A 17,360-nucleotide genomic window follows, 5' to 3' on the forward strand; every position below is an offset into this window, starting at 1 on the left:
CTCCTAGCTCACCTAAGAGATTTTAGGGTCTTCACCCTTTACTAGAATGTTCCCTGTCCAAAAAGGCAAGGAGAACCATGAGATTCCTTGTCTCCCTTTCCTTCCCTAACTATCTAGAGCAGGGATGAAAGTAAGGGTAAGAAATTTAAGACACTTAGCAATTTGAGAAAAGAAGAAACAAGGCCTCCCTCTTTAGGTATAACAGGGGGTATAGGAGGAGCAAAGGAATTTGCTGGAAGAGCTAGTAGGCATCTTCCAACATCACTGGGACTCTAGCCTCATTCCTGGGTCATGTCCTCCTCCAGATTTTGTACATGGGAGTCTTCTATGAGTTTTGCCAATAACTTGACAATTTATTACCTCTTCTGAATGGGAACTGGCGTGAGCCATGAGCTTTGTTACATAAAGAAGTCAGGGGCACTTAGGTGGCTCAGTTGGTTAAGTGTCCAACTCTTTTTTTTTTTAATGTTTTATTTATTTCTGAGGGAGAGAGACAGCATGAGCAGGGGAGGGTCAGAGAGAGAGGGAGACACAGAATCAGAAGCAGGCTCCAGGCTCTGAGCTACCTGTCAGCACAGAGCCCCACACGGGGCTCGAACCCACGAACTGTGAGATCATGACCTGAGCCGAAGTCGGACGCTTAACCGACTGAGCCACCCAGGCACACCAAGTGTCCAACTCTTGACTTCAGCTTAGGTCAAGGTCTCAGGGTTCATGGGTTCGAGCCCTGAGTTGGGTTCTACATTGATAATGCTGAGCCTGCTTGGGATTTGCGCTCTCTCCCAAAATAAATAAATAAACTAAAAAGCAAACAAAGAAATTCAATTAGTAAGTCATTTGCAAATTCAAATAAAAGGCAGACACCAAACTGAGAGGAAAGATATGCAAGATAAATTTGGGTCCATTATGGCTTGATATGTACATTTCACGGAGAAAGAATTTTCCAATCCCAAAGGCCTTTAGGCAGGACGCACTGGTAACCAGTCATCGTGCGGTAAGGAGCATCTGTTCAAGAGGGGCTTAAAGCCTGCTCATAGTCTTGTTGTGGCCCCTGGCTCCTTACTGCCAACCACAGCCACTCATGGGAAGTTGTTAAGTAACTGTCCACTTTGTGGCTGTGTTATTAGGGAGATCAAGTAGTAGAGAAGGCTCAGGTAATTCTAAATTCCCTTCTGCCCTTGAGATTCTATGAGCTTATGTGGACCTGGCTTCTCAATGTCTAGCCCTTGCTGTCAAGGGCAAAGTCAGTCCTGGCTCAGAGCCTCTGGCCACACACAGCCCACTCTAACCCACCAACCAGGCTTTAGCACACCAGAAAAGCAGGCAGAACAGAGACAAAGGCCTCCCTCATTTCAGACCCTAGAGCTTAATTACCTCCCTTAGTCTTGGCTTTAGATGGCTCCTATCAAAGATATGCATGAGACACAGACACCTCTCTGATAAGTAGACACTCAGCATTGTGACTCTGAGCTGTGTCCGGGATGTTCCCCCAGTTCAGTATCTGTGCAGACTTACTCCTGGACCTAGCCCCACACTCTTGCCAGGAACTTTCCACATTTTTCAAGCCTTAGGCTGTGGCTTGGTCTCACCAACGAGGCAGCCATCTTTAGTTTGCTTTTTGACCAGTTCCCTAATGACTGGGGCAAATACCACATTTGAATGGCCTCCTTTGAGCTCATGATGCCACGCAGTGCCCACAGCCTGACAGCCAGTGAGGAGAATGATCTGCAGTCTCATTTTTTTTCATGTTTTATTTATTTTTGAGACAGAGAGAGAGAGAGAGAGACAGACAGCATGAGCAGGGGAGGGTCAGAGAGAGAGAGAGGGAGATACAGAATCCAAAGAAAGCTCTAGCTGTCAGCACAGAGCCCAACGCAGGGCTCAAACCCACGAACCGTGAGATCATGACCTGAGCCGAAGTCGGACACTTAACTGACTGAGCCACCCAGGCGCCCCAATCTGCAGTCTGTTTTAAGAGCAGGGACTCCTGTGATCTCCCTGGCAGTAGAGCACTCTACTACATACACAGATCACAGCGGAGCTGCTCTGGGTAAAGCTGGCATGAGAGCCAGAGCCCACCCAGAGCCTCCTCCTTTGTCTTCTTTCTCCAGTGAGTGGAGTGAAAAACACCTGAATCAAACCTGGCAAAGCACCACGGCTGGTTACCAGATGGTTCATTTATCCCTCGCTTTCCTGTGCTAACATCTAAAAACACAGGCAGCCTTGGCGAGAGGACGAACTGTGTGTGCTGAAGCATTTGCTCACAATCCAGAGCTCCAGGACCATCAAGGAGTTCCTGTGGAGGGAATGAGATAGGGGCCCTGGTTCTGTGTATCATTCTCCTCTAGCAACTGCTTTGGGCTTGCTTAGGGCAACATCCTAAGACACCAGGGACGAGCATCAGGAAATCTCAAACAAATCCGAACCCCCTAGAGTAGCCGGAGATCCTCCTAGGAAAAATTCTGTAATGTTTCATCCCTTATTTATTCAACAAATATTCCAGTGGCTACTGTGTGCTGGGCGCTGGGGATACAACGAGGAGGGGAAACATTTGCCAGCTTTGTCAAGAAGCCTTCAGTCTGACGTGGGAGTCAAGGAAATAAACTACATAACTACAATGCAGTATGTTTCAATGTCATGTTAGATAAAGAGGAGGCGGTAGAGGAGCCACAGAAGGGACAGCTAATACAATCTGGTGTGGTCCTTTTCCCCTTGTTCCACAACAATGTGTGTTTCAGACATGAAATTTTATGTATGAAGATGGGGTGCCTGGGTGGCTCAGTGTGCTGAGTGGCTGACCCTTGATATTGGCTGAGGTCATGATCTTGTGGTTGTGGAATCGAGCCCCATATCAGGGACCCCTCCACCTCTCCTGCACCCCCTCCTCCACTGAGCATGGAGCCTGCTTAAGATTCTCTCTCTCTCCCTCTGCCCCTTCTCCCACTAGTGTGCGCGCTCTCTCTCTCTCTCAAAAATAAATAAACTTGAAAAAAAATCTTACACCATATAGAGGAAAATGGAAGTTCTTGTATGGGATTCAGACTTTTAACTCAGACTCATTTCTGTGTTTTTTGTCATTGCTGTTGTCGTCGTCACTGTTGTTTTAGAGACAGGGTGTGCGTGCACATGAATCTTAAGCAGGCTCCCCGCTTGGTGGGAGGCTGACATGGGGCTTGATCCCATGACCCTCAGATCATTATCTGAGCTGAAATCAAGAGTCAGATATCTAACTGACTGAGCCACCCAGGTGCCCCTTCATTTCTGTGGTGTTAATCCCTCCCTTAACGCTTAATGTGGTTGAGGTTTTCAAGGTGTGAAATGCCTTCTCATTATGCAGTCATGTGGCGAGGTGGAGGGTACTCTGCGTGAAGTTAGTGGACTCTAAGGAATGGTTGATTAAGCTGAAATCAGTTTTACCTGTATTCACTTGAAAGAAAGTCACGTTTGTTGTGACATAGGGTGCCTAGGTGGCTCAATTGGTTAAGCATCCAGCTCTTGATTTCGGCTCAAGTCATGATCTCATGGTTCATGGGATTGAGCCTTGAGTCCAGCCCTGTGCTGACAGCACAGAGCCTGCTTGGGATTCTGTCTCTCCTCCTCTCTCTGCCTCTCTCCCGCTCACTCTCACTCTCTCTCTCTCAAAATAAATAAACTTAAATTTTTTTGACATAATTCTCTCAAGTTAGGTTGTCTGTTGGCATTAGAATCTCCAGCTCTACACTATTTTTACTTTTATGTTTAAGTTGTGTCCCCACTTACCTCTTGCAGAGCTGCCGTTCAAAAAGGCCACAAAGACAGGAAGCAAGAGACTGGCAGATTCACACAGATTGGTAACTGGGGCTGAGCTTAACGGTGCCATCACCTCCTCACTTCCTCCCTAGGTGGCTCACTCCGTTGCACAAGGACAAATCTAAATCTCTGGCCGGGCCCTCCTCCGGGAACTTCGGCCTCCAGGAACTTCGGCCTCATGTATCCAAATGCCTACTAACTGTTCATATCATCTCATACTCCACCTGTTCAAAAGCAAACTCTAGATTCCTAGCTCAAACCTGTTCCACCTGCACGTAGCCTTTGCCATCTCAGCCAACGGGCAACTGCATCCTCCCATAGATGCTCAGGCCAAAATCCTTGCCATCGCCCTTGCCTGCTCCCTTCCTGCTCACATTTACTCCTTCACCAAATCCCATCGGCTCTCCCTTCCAATATGTCCAGAATCCCCCCGCTTATCACTGCCATATTGGTCCACACAGCTTTAGTATGTGGTGTGAAGTAGGTACCCTCCTGCACACAAGGATCATCTGTCCCTTTCTTAAATCGCCAGACTCCAGACAGGCCACCACCTCTTTTGAGTTATTATCACCTGATGGATATTCTGCATGTCCTCCTACCCTTCGCCATTTCTGGTCCCAGAACCCAGATATCCCTGCTCACACCTGCTGAAGAATAATAATCATTTATAGTTTATTGAGACACATGCCCTTTGCACATAGTATTACAGGGAGCACCCTCTGGAGATAGACTGTTGGGTTCATAATCTCAGCTTTGATAAAAATTACTAGCTGTAGGCCTCAGGACAAATGATTTAACTTTTGTGCCTCAGTTTCTTCATCTGAAAAAAAAATGAGAGAAACAGCACCTACTTCATAGGGTTATAGTGAGGACTGAATAAATTAATGCATGTAAAAAGTTTAGACCGATGCCTGGCACATAGGAAGGGCTCAGAAAATGGTAGTTATTATAAAAATTTACATAGATGATCTCATTTCAATTTAGTGTAGCAGTTAAGAACCGATTCACCTCTCAGTTTTAAGATTTCTTCACTGTGACGGGGCACCTGGGTGGCTCAATCGGTTCAGTGTCCGACTCTTAGTTTCAGCTCAGGTCATGATCTCATGGTTTCATGGGTTCAAGCCCCACATTGGGCTCTGCACTGACAGTGTGGAGCCTGCTTGGGATTCTCTCTCTTCCTCTCTCTGCCCCTCCCCCACTGTGCTGTTTCTGTCTCTCTCAAAATAAATTAGAAAAAAAATTATAAAGGATTTCTTCATCATGAGACCTTGGATAAGGACCTAACCTCTCTATGCCTCAGTTACCATGTTTGAAATGGGGCTAGTGTTGTAGTAAATTGCATAAGGGTTCAATATATATTAACTATTATTATTCAATTCTGACACCAGCCCCCCAAGCCATTGAGCAAATACACACAGAAGCTTGACCAATTGTGTGACTTTCCACAGAGGGGCACGTTACTTCTCTGTTTTCTCAGGGATAAATAATACAAGAGCTTACCTTGGAATTATTGTATAAAACACTAAGAACAATTATTATTACTCCCACTTTTATAGATAGAAAGTTGGGGGTTAACGAGAGGTAAGGGTATAGGCTTACCTATAGACTACCTAGACTGAAATCCCAGCTTGGCCATGAAATAGCTGTGTGACCTTGGACAACTGACTTACTCTCTCGGCAGCTCAATTATCTTTAACATGGTGATTAAATGGAAAGACCTTATGGGGTTGTTATAATGGTGACATGAGATCATATCAGTAAAATGCTTAGCATGGTGGTCTTATTATGATTCCCAGTTTTATCGACAGGGAAATGGAGGTAGAGAAAGGTCAGGTGATTTGCCCAAGGGCACAGGAAAGTCCGTGGCAGTTTCAAAATTTAAGTCAGGGTCCACCTGCCCCAGATCCCTATCCTACTAACACAAAACCAACCCTCCTCTCCGGAAATGGAAGGGGCCTATTCTGGCCCCAAAGGATCAGGACACATTGGAAAATGGAAGCTCTCAGTTCTCCTCCAGCGCTGCCCCCCTACCCCATCCGTGAGCAGAGATAAAAGGCTTGGTAAGCCCTTGGTAGGTCCAAGAACAGCTAGGTATATACATGGGCCAGAAGAAAGCAAAAGGGGGAAAAGATAGGAAAGTAGTGAATGACTTTAATTCCCATTTTCTAAACTACCATTTATAATCTTAGACACATATAGGAGCACCTGGGTAGCTCAGTCAGTTGGGCACCCGACTTTGGCTTAGGTCATGTCCTCACGGTTCGTGGGTTCGAGCCCCACATTGGGCTCTGTGCTGACAGCTCAGAGCCTGGAGCCTGTTTTGGATTCTATGTCTCCCTCTCTCTCTGACCCTCCCCTGCTCACACTGTCTGTCTCTCTCTCTCTCTCAGAAATAAATAAAACATTAAAAAATTTTTTAAAATTTAAAAGAAATATAACCTTGGACACATATAGGTGAACAGTAAAGCTAGCTTAATAAGGACACATTTAGATTTCATCTCTCCTCCTGTACCTTTTCCTTTGTGCCCAAACATGATCCATCAGAGGCAGGGTGTAAGGAGGGGGCAAATGAAATGTGAAAAATAAAAAGTAGTTCAATTCCCAGAGCAGATTGTAAGCTCCAAGATACATCCACTTATTAACATACCCCAGTGCCTAGTACAATACTTTGTACATAATAGGGGTTGATGACTATGAGCCAAAAACATAAACTAAGGAATCAGGTGATATCACTTGGCTTCCTCATATTTCCTTCTCCCTCAAAACACAGATCCTATTTCAATTTTTTTTTGCCCCCATTTTCAGTGCTAGGACTACTTAAAAATTATTTCAAAGAAGTAGCAATAGGGGCACCTGGGTGGCTCAGTCAGTTAAACAGCAGCCTTCGGCTCAGGTCATGAATCCCTGGTTCATGGGTTCGAGCCCCACATCAGGCTCTTTGCTGTCTGTGAGGAGCCCGCTTCAGATCCTCTGTGCCCCATTCTCTCTGCTCCTTCCCCAATTGCTCTCTCTCTCTCTTTCAAAAATAAATAAATAAAAATTAAAAAAAAAGAAGTAACAATAAGTTCTGGAGAACCCTGACCACACTTACCCCTTTCTACTATGGCGACCCAGCTTCCCTCCCATTCCCTCTGTGGGCTCACTGACCCACATTTTGACACAGAAAGAGCTTGGGGCTTAAAGGCAGAAGACCCAGGTTGAGTACTGCTTCTCCTCAAGTAAGCTCTCTAAGCCTCAGTTTTCTTCTCTGTAAAACAGGGCTAAATTACGGTATCCACCTCATGGGTCATTGTAAGGATTAAACTGGTAAGATTGATGTTAGGCATTTAGAACAGGGCCTGGCACACAGCACACACTATGTAACTGTTGCTATCATTGTTTTTTATTTTCAATTGAAGTAAGGCATGATATAAAAACGTTTTCAATTGCAAAGTGTTAAAAAATATGAAAGAATAGTATTATGATTTTATAGCCAGTAAATCTTGCGGAGAGTGAAGTGATCTCATCTCCCTCTGCCTCTCTCTCACACACACACACACACACACACACACACACACACACACCATCATCATCATCATCATCACCACTCTATGATACTACCTTGTATGCTTTCATGTTTATATATATATATGTATATATATATATATATTTTTTTTTGCTTTCATGTTTATAATCTACGTTCCTGCTGTGCCCGCAGGACTAACCACCACCCAACTACCACCCCCATCTAAACAGAAATGAAAACTCCGTGACAGGGTAAGTTCTGTCTGTATTATTCAGAACATGGCATATACTGCGTATTTTTGTTGGACCAATACACAAAATGAATGAAGTTCTACCGCACAGATGCAAAACAACAAAAAACCAGGTCGCAGAAATATCCCCCTGAGAGCACCAGGACTTCCATCAAAAGGAAATATATGGAATTATTCCTCATTAGACCCTGCTTGTCAAAGTTGGCTGCCTTAAAATACCAAGATATATGTCTAAGAACAATTGAAGACCAACCTCTACTTTTGGAACGAGGAATCGGGAAGAGCAGATGAGGCTAAAAATCTTTGCAAAGAACTTCTTTTCGTTTGCCCAGAAAGGCTTCCTGACAGTGTTTTATTTCTCCCTGCCCTGCAGCCAAGGCTATTCTGTGGTTTCAGGCTTCCAATCACAGCTGAGCGGGGGATCCCAACGCTAAAGTGGGGATTAGAAGACACTCTGGGGCTCCCTTGGCCTTGCCCGGTGAGAACGGCCAGGAAGCACCTAACGGGCCCATTATTATGACTATTAATAATAATATCGTTATTAAATATTTATGAAGCGCTCATGCTCTGCTCCATGGTGACCCTCCCACCATTCCCCCACCCATCCAGCAACGCCTGGGTTCCTAACCCTGAGTCCCACCAGTACTGTGGCTGGGGAGAATTATGACCGGTCGCCCAGGCCGCCTCAGTTGACCTTAACCGCCAGGAACCCAGGCGTCCAGGTTCTCCTGCGGGGCAAAAATCAAGCTTCTGGTCGCCACCGAGTCTGTGTACGTAACGTCCGCTCTGGTCTGTACCCCACCAGGGCTCCAGGGGCAGAAACGGGGAGGGGCCAGGTCCAAGCACCCCAAGGGGTCCACCTGGCGGCAGCCCCCTCCCCTCCGCGGGTCCCCGCCGGCCTGCGGGCGGACGAGGGCGCGGCCCCTGGGGTCTCTGGTCCCAGGCGGGCGGCCGCGCTCTGTCCCACTCCCGGAGCTCCCCGCCGCCCCGGCCCGGCATCCCGGCATCCCGGCACCCCGGCCCCGCGGCATTTTTTCTCTTTATCATAAATATATAAATTATGCTAATTACGGGCATTGCATATTAACCAAACCCGAAACCTCCCCTGCCCGGCCCCCTCCCCGTCCGTGCAAACCCCTCCCCGCCCCGGACCCCGCTACTTACCGGAGCCCGAGCCCGAGCCGCCTCCGCCCCGGGTGCCCGGCGGCCACCGATTACAGATTCATCTCACAGCCCGGGCCAGGGGGCCGGGGCCGGGGCCAGGCGGCCGCCGCCCGCAGACAAAGAAGCCAGTGCGGCTTGGCTGGGCTCGGCTCGGCCCGGGAGCCGGTCGGGACCCGCTGCCGCCCCCGGGCCCCCAGGCCGGGCTGGGCAGAGCCGAAGGGGACTCCGCGGGCTGCGCCGGGCAGAGGGGGGCGGGGGGCGGCCGGGAAGCGGTGTGGGGGAGCTGGGGGGGCGGGCAGGTATATATATTTTTCTTCTTTTCCCCCTTCCACGGCCCCCCCTTTCCCTCCCCCCCCCTTATTTTCCCTCCTGCTACTTGGATTTTTTTAGCTGCTGCGTCATGAGCATAATTTATGCAAAGAGCTTTGCCGCATGCTGCACCGCGCGCGCCAGCCGCCGGGGGCGGCGGGCTGGGCGGGTGGTGAAGGGAGGGGATCTGGGGAGCGGGGAACGAGGGGTGGGGGTGGGGAGGGCACCCTTGGCCCTTGGCCACGCCAGGAGGCCCCCTAGGGCTCTCTTGCCGGACTGGAATGGAGGGTCCGTGGGGCGGGTCACGCAGCCGCCTCGGAGGTGCTGCTCGAGGTGCTTTCATTTTGGAAGGTGCGAGAGAGGGAGCACGGGAGTCTGAAGCGGAGACCCCGTGCCACGTTCCCTTCAGCCTAGGGCTGGGGCGGTGAGGACGGTGACCCCCAGTCGCCGCCGCCTTTCCACTGTAGGTTACTCAGCTGTGCTCCTCCTCGTCCTAAAGTCAAGTTCAGATCTATTCTCGAGCCCCAGACCGCGAGAGAGAAGGGGGAACTCAGATGGGCGCTCAGCCAGCGTCGAAGAGCGGTTGATCTCCGGCTCCGTTTCAGGGAGGGAACCCTGAATGCACCCTCCACCCTCACCCAGTGGCGGTTGGTTGTGGCCGGCTTGTCTAAAGACAACTTCCCTGCCTTCTTGTCCAAGTAGAGGAGAAATGTAAAAAAAAAAAAAAAAAAAAGGAAGAAAGACTAAGTTCAGTAAAATGGAGAAAAACGATGTTCTGCTTTGCTGGCGGTGATGGTGTGGTTTACTAGAGGCTTTCGAAGGTAGGAGAAGGGATTCAAAAAGGCAGTTGGGGCTGAGGGAAAGCAGATTGGAGTAGTTGCAGGTGGAAGAGGAAGGAATTGGAAGACCAAAAGGGGAAGAGAAGGAATGAGGGGAGAAGAATTTAGTCAGGCTCTGTAAATTCAGCAAATGTGGATCCCTCAATGTAGGCGGCGAGCTGTTGGCCTGGATTGCACACCTACTGTCCGCTCCACCCCCACCCCCATTTTGGTGGTTTCTGGAGAGCGGGAGATAGAGGAGTTACAGGTAGTGCGAGGAGACTTGTAGTGAGGCCTCAGCCCTCCCAGACTATTCTTTAGACCCCTTGGTGGAAGATACTGCAGGGGAAGAGCAGACGGGAAGCAGCACCAGGGTCTCCAGATCATCACTACACACTTTTCCAGAATGTTACCTGGAGCTTGCTCACACCCAGAGGTCCTGCTCACAGAAGCTTCCCTCTTGAGGCCTGGCGTCATCATCTGCTGGGCCAGCAGGGCTCAGGTGCTATCCATTTCCTGTTTCCATTTGGGGGGAGGGGGGATGAGTTACTGCTGGTGGCCGATTCATGAGAAACCAATGGATAAGGAGTGATGGCTTAGGTTTTAGTACCCGCTCTTCCACCTGCCGTCCATGCAAGTTATTGAACTTCTTCATGACTTACAAAATGAGGATAATACCTATAGTCACTACTTCCTAGGGTTAAGAAGTTTAATAGTGGGGCTGTGTGTAAAAATCTTTGAAAACTGTAAGCTCTATACAGATGTAAGAGGATTAATGTACAGTAATGTATCATTATTTGTACAATAGTTTTATATCCACTTTAATGGCCTTGTGAAACTCTGATACATGTCATGGTATTCTATCTCTTGGGAGTTTAAAAAAATTTTTTTTAACTTTATTTATTTATTTTGAAAGAGACAGAGAGAGAACAGAGGAGGGGGAGAGAGAGAGGGAGAGAATCCCAAGCAGGCTCCGCACTGTCAGCATGGAGCCCAATGTGGGGCTCGAATGCACAAACTGTGAGATCATGACCTGAGCTGAAACCAAGAGTGTGCTGCGTAACCGACTGAGCCACCCAAGTGCCCCTCTTGGGAGTTTTGTTTGGTCTGTAGCCTCTGTGGTCTTTCCCCTCCAACTGTAAATTCCTCGAGAGCACAAGCCGTCACTTACTCATTTTTGTATTTCCCATCGCTCTATGCAAAGAAGGGGCACATTCTTACACTTGAACATTATCACTTGGAGGCAAAAACTCAGTCTATGTGAGTTGGTTTAGGACTACACACGGATCAAATGCTTTGAATGACATGAATATGAAGGATAGTTTGAAGAAAGAAATGGATGTGATGGAAGGGCTTGGGTGGGAGGAGACAAACATCAAAATGTTAATTGTGGTTTTCTCTGGAAAAAGGAAACCTTTAATTTATACTGTGTATACTTCTGCCTTGCCTAAGTTTTTGATGATGAGCATATATTACTTCTTTGTATGTTAATTTTTTTAATTCAGGTTTGACCTGTGCACACAGTAAAGTACCTAAGTCTTAAATGTACAATTTGAATCTTTACATAATTATCATCACCACCCACAATGAGATACAGAGCATTTCCGGGACACCTGGCAGGCTCAGTCAGTACAGCATGCAACTCTTGATTTCAAGGTCTTGGGTTCAAGCCTCACATTGGGCATGGAGCCTACTTAAAAAAAAAAAAAAAAGGTAGAATTCTCCCAACACCAAAGAAGACTCAACTGTTACCACTATTCTGAATTCTATCACCATAGATTAGTTTTGCTGGTTCTTGAACTTCATATAAATGGAATCAAGACAGTATGTGCTCTTGCGTCTGCCTTCTGTCACTGAACATATGTTTCTGAGATTCATCCATGTTGTTGTGTCTGGCAGTATTGTTTGTTCTTTTTTTGTTGCTGTATATATTCCGTGGCATAATTATGCCACGATTTACCCATTCTACTGTGGATGGGCATTTGGGTTATTCTTGTTTTTGTCCCTTACAGATAAAGCTGCTATGAACAGGGGCACCTGGGTGGTTCAGTTGGTCAGGTGTCTGACTCTTGATTTTGGCTCAGGTCATGATCTTGCAGTTTGGGAGTTCAAGCCCCACATCAGGCTCTGGGCTGACAGTGCAGACAAAGCCTTCTTGGGATTCTCTCTCTCTCTCTCTCTGCCCCTCCCCTGCTCATGCTCTTTCTCTCAAAATAAATAAACTTTAAAAAAAAGAAAGAAGGAAAACAAGAAGGTGATATGAAAGAGAATAACACTGGGGGGCAGGGGAGACTTCTCTGAAGAAGTGAAATGGAAGACAAACGTTAAAACACAGGATTGGCAGGAGGCAGAAGGAACAGCAGAGGCAGAGGTAGGGCAGAGGCCATCTGGCAGGAGGGAACTTGGCATTCAAGAAACCGAAAGACGATCAATATGGCTGGAGCACAGCAAGTGAAAATTGCACAAAATGGGGCTGGGAAGATTGGCAGAGCCCACATCAGGCAGGCCTGACCATATATACCTCTAATCTTTCAGTGTAATTGGGTCTTCCTTCCTTTGCAAACTCCACTCAAGGTTTATCTCCTGCAAAAAGCCTTCTTGAATATACCATGTCGTTCTAATATTATTTTAATTACATCATTTGTTCCAATAACTTCAGTATATAATTTGTCATTTATAGGCCATTCATTCTTTTTCTGGAGAACATATTAGTTTCCCCAGCAGATGTGGGGCAGGACCTCTGTTTCCTTTTTTGTCTGATCTCCACCAAACACTCAGCATATCGGGACAGCAAGAGTGTTGAGCCGGAGAGTCTCCCTTGGCACTGGACTCCATTCCTAGAAAGCTCTGGGAATCTAGGCACATAGTCTCTGATGTCCTATCTTCCCTGGCTTGAGAACTCACCCAGTTCCAGGTTTTCAAAATTGTCATAGAACCACCAAATTTTCCCAGGATCCAGGCATATTTTCCCAAACACCTTCCTGGTGGCCGTAGTTAATCTTGCCCCTCCTCCTCCCGAATCACCAGATTAAAGGCATCACTGCTGTTGCTAAGGGAATGAGGCTTGGGCAGGTGGGAGTGAGTTGGAGGACGATGCAGCAGGGAGTCAGGTTGGTCAGCAGGAAAAACCTCTCAACTGGGAGGAGACAAAAGGCAGCAATGCATTTCCAAGTGCTTCTCCGCCAGCTTTCCCCCTCTGTGTGCTACCTGTTTGTTCTCTCGGAAAGCTTTTAGAATTATTTAAAGAAATGTCTCCGGAATCGCACGCTTTGGCATGTTACGGTGCGTCATGGCTGGCCGCTTTTCACGAGATGAGGAAGCTGCTGTCCATCTTGACTGGTCATACGGAAGCCCTTGTGAGCAGAGTAGGTGGGAAAGGAGAAGGTCCCTGAGTACTGTTAACAATGCAGCGATATTTTAAGATGAGAAGCCAGAGGTGTTTTGCTGTTGCTGTTTGCTTGTTTTTTGAGAAGCCAGAGTTTTTGAAAATTTGTGACACAAAATGTGGCTTGCATACTCTGGCTTTTAAGGACCTCCCACCCTGAAATGCATATATTTTATTCTATTTACTGTAATCTTAGCAATGACATAGGACTGTATTACTAGGCTGCTGTCACTTTGACAGACCACCCTACCAGCTCCAAGGGTAAATATGTTTTTTTTCCATAATTTTTGTACAGTAACAAGGTGAGGAACATTTTAGCTCATAAATTATTTACCAAACCTCACAGGCATAATAGGCTGTGTGCATATTCATCAGGCCATCATCCATTATTCATAAGAAGTTCACTTCAACTGTTAGAAGAAAATGAGGTTGTTGATTGAAATGCAGAAGAAATGTGGTCTTTTGTTCTCCTCCCCCCCTTCTCCCATCTGAGTAAGTCTGGAAGTTTCCATCAAAAAATGATATTGGAGGAAAAAGAAATTTATTTCTGACAAGCAGATGTGTAGATAAGAGGGGAAGAAAGCCTGGAGTAGGAAATAAATTGTCAGAATCAACCACCATTCATTTGACTTGGCTAAAGGCCCCTGATTCCTGCTTGCACAGAGACTGTACCCAGGAAATGGCCAGAGGAGGGTATCCTTCCTTGCCATAAAAGAGCAGCTTCAGCAAATCTGATAGAGTTGATACTTAGATTAAGATACAGGCTGATTGCTATAGTTCCAGAAATATTTATCATTTATCTTATTTGACCTTCACACCAAATCTGTGAGGTAGGAGTAATAGTCAAGATGAGAAAATTGAGGGAGGCTTAGAGAGGTGAAGTGACTTGTCTAAGGCCAAATAGCTGGTGAGGAGCAGGCCAGGTGTAGAACCTGAATTTTCTTTGCGTTCCATGTTCTTTATATTCTGTCTTCCTAAGTCCTCTGGGTGATGAAAACCACTGGTCCCAAGAAAGGGGCATTTTACAATGTTTTCTGGAAACCATTAATTTTATTATTTTCCCTTTTTTTTTTTTTTTTTAAAAATGACTTTTTAGCTTTTTAATGAAATTGAGAGATACAGAGATTTCTCATATGTCCCTTCCCCCCCACCCCACATTCATAGTGTTCACTATTACTACTAACATCACTCACCAGAATGGCACTTTGTTTTTTTTTTTTTTCCAAAAATGCACCTACATTTGTACATCATCATCACTCAAAGTCCTTAGTTTACATTAAGATTCACAAAAATATGGAACGCTTCACGAATTTGCGTCTCATCCTTGCGCAGGGGCCATGCTAATCTTCTCTGTATCGTTCCAATTTTAGTATATGTGCTGCCGAAGCGAGCACTTATTTTCCCTTTTTTTATGTTTTGATTATTTCTGTGAACTACAGAAGCAATATAGGTTTGAAAGCATCAAATAATACAAAGTTCTATAGAACGGAGAATAACAAATGTCCCTGGGGCATGGACAGGGAGCCAACCTCCATTGCGACAGGAACAAGTAGGAGACGTTATAATCCAATCAGGTCCACAGATTTGTGCTCAGATGTGACCATGGTAACTTAACTAGCTGTGTAGCCTTGGACAGGTTAGCTTTCTTTAAGTCATAGCTTCCCATTTTACAAATGCGAAGAACATTCACTCCTAGGGTTTTTTAAGTGTTAGAGGATATTATGCATATAAACCCAAGTGTCAGCATCTTCCTCCTTTTTTTTCTTTTTTCATATCCTTCCATGTTAAGGGTCACCTGTCTCTCTCTCTAGTGTATTTGGGGAAGTGGAACGAAAGGCAAGGTTTGTCTCATGTCTGTCTCCCAAGACTTCTGCTTGACCTTCTATTCCATTCGGTCCTTCTATTCCATTCACTTGGCTGCTGGTCACAGCCTAAAACTCATGATGTGGTTCCACTGGATGAAATGCAACTATAGTCACAGGGGAGCAGAGCTATGGATTCTCCTCAACATGACTACACAAAATGTTCTTTACCGAAGGGTTGGGGGAAGACTAAAGAGAATTGCAATGAATAAGGGAACGTACTAAAAATTTGCCTTTGGGGAGCGCCTGGGTGGCTCAGTTGGTTGAGTGTATGACTCTTGATTTTGGCTCAGGTAGTGATCTCATGGTTTATGGGATTGAGCCCTGTGTTGGGCTCTGTGCTGATGGTGCAGAGCCTCCTTGGAATCCTCTCTCTTCTGTGCCTCTCCCCCAACTCATGCTCTCTTTGTCTCTCTCAAAATAAAAATAAACTTAAAAAAAATTTGCCTTTGGGGTGCCTGGGTGCCTCAGTTGGTTGAATGTCCAACTCTTGATTCAGCTCAGGTCATGATCCCAGGATCTTTGGATTGAGCTCCACATCAGGCTCTGGGCTGAATGCGTTGTCTTAAGGTTTTCTCTCTTTCCCTCTGCTCCTCTCCCCCATGCACACACTCTAAAATAAAATAAATAAGTTTGCTTTAACTTTCCCTATAATCCAAGTGAAAAACAGTTAAGAAATTAAATCTTTATTAAAGGGTCTGTACCTTTCATGGATGTACCCCAGGCACTAATCTGGCTCCCTGTCCTCAGGTCTGCTTCCCTCCCTAGAAACGCCTTCAGACCTCCACTTCTGGGGCACCTGGTTGGCTCAGTCGGTTAAGCATCCGGCTCTTGGTTACAGCTCAGGTCATGATCTCAAGATTTCATGAGTTAGAGCCCTGTGTCAGGGCTCTGCGCTGACAGCACAGAGCTTGTTTGGGATTCTTGGTCTCCTTCTCTCTCTGCCCCTCCCCCATTCATGCTCTGTCTCTCTCAAAATAAACTTTAAAAATTTTTTTAAAAAAAACCCCACTTCTTTCTGGGAAGCCCCAGGGCCTTCCTCCCTCTTGTTCCTCAGCTACTCCTAATAAATTTCCCTAAATCTGACAAATTCAGTCTGGAAGAGCTAAGTGTGTGTGTGTGTGTGTGTGTGTGTGTGTGTATGTGTGTGTGTATGTTATGAGGTGGAACAGGGGAAAGGCGCCACAGAGTATGTGTCCCAGTGAGCTCTGGCAGACAGTCCAGCCAGCAGAACTGTCTAGGGGATGCTGGCACCCGAGTCCCGAACCCCTCCAGTCTCTTGGCCAGACTGAGATGCAGATGAGGCTTTATTCTTTCTGACTGTCCTTTCGAAAGTAAGCAGCCTTTGTAACACATACACACCCCTCAAAGAATGAAATGAAATCTCAACCCCCAAATAGGCAAATGTTGATGTGTGTCAGTATCACTGCATTACTTTGCACTTTTAATAAGCACGAAATGATTCCGATGCAGGTGGCTTGGGATTTCACATTGAGAGAAATTGATCAAAACCCCCAAAGAAGAGACGCTGCCCCTGCCACGGTGGAATTAGCCCTTTGCATTATTATGCAGAGCAGTGTTAGTGCCTCTCCTACAAAGGCTTGCCTGGAGTAAGAAAGGAGGGTCCATTTCTGAGTCATATATCTTGTAATCCTTGTTCCCTTAGTTACACAAAAACCAGCCAAAACTTTGAAAAGGCTGCTTCAAAGAGCCTGACTGGATTCTTCCACAAACCACTACCCTCCTTCTTGAGCTGGGAAATAGGAGGTGGGTTTGTTCTTCCCATTACATAAGTCAAGAGCACAACACATAGTAGGTGTTCAGTTAATTTACATAAAAAGGGGTGCCTGGGTGGCTCAGTCAGTTAAGTGTCCGACTCTTGACTTAGGCTCAGGTCATGATCTCACAGTTCTTGGGTTCGAGTCCCACATTGGGCTCTGCACTGTCAGTGGGATTCCCTCTCTCTGCCCCTCCCCGACTCATGCTTATTCACTCGCTCTCTCTCAAAATAAATGAAAAAACTTTTTTAAAAAGGTACATAAAAAAGCTCTACTCAGCCTGATTAATTGGGAGTAGGGACCCAGCAGGAAGAGGCAAAGCCATTCTCTGAACCCTCAGACCACAGCTTACCCATCTCTACTCTAGCATTTGCCAAGTTCTGCCCTAATTTTGCTCCACACCTAGCTCAGAGCCCTGGTGTGGGGCTTGATCTCACGACTCTGAGATCATGACCTCAGCCAAAATCAAGAGTCCAATGCTTAAACTGAGCCACCCATGC

At 46.4% G+C, this 17,360-nt stretch overlaps 1 protein-coding gene and 1 non-coding gene across 2 annotated transcripts in view; both read right to left on the reverse strand.

Moving 5' to 3' along the window:
• Nucleotides 1-8,769, reverse strand: part of POU6F1 (POU class 6 homeobox 1) — a 30,883-nt gene extending 22,114 nt beyond the window's left edge. Inside the window, exon 1 of the mRNA XM_039241441.1 lies at nt 8,709-8,769. The gene's annotated coding sequence lies outside the window, so the exon portion shown is untranslated. The remainder of the gene's footprint in view (nt 1-8,708) is intronic.
• Nucleotides 8,770-14,507: 5,738 nt separating this feature from the next.
• On the reverse strand, nt 14,508-14,614 carry LOC120237940. Its single transcript, XR_005530083.1, has one exon. It is a non-coding gene; the product is annotated as a U6 spliceosomal RNA (small nuclear RNA).
• Between the last annotated feature and the right edge of the window lie 2,746 nt (nt 14,615-17,360).

Source organism: Hyaena hyaena, unplaced genomic scaffold, assembly GCF_003009895.1.
Source record: "Hyaena hyaena isolate Hyena2069 unplaced genomic scaffold, ASM300989v1 scaffold_192, whole genome shotgun sequence".
Lineage (NCBI taxonomy): Eukaryota > Metazoa > Chordata > Mammalia > Carnivora > Hyaenidae > Hyaena > Hyaena hyaena.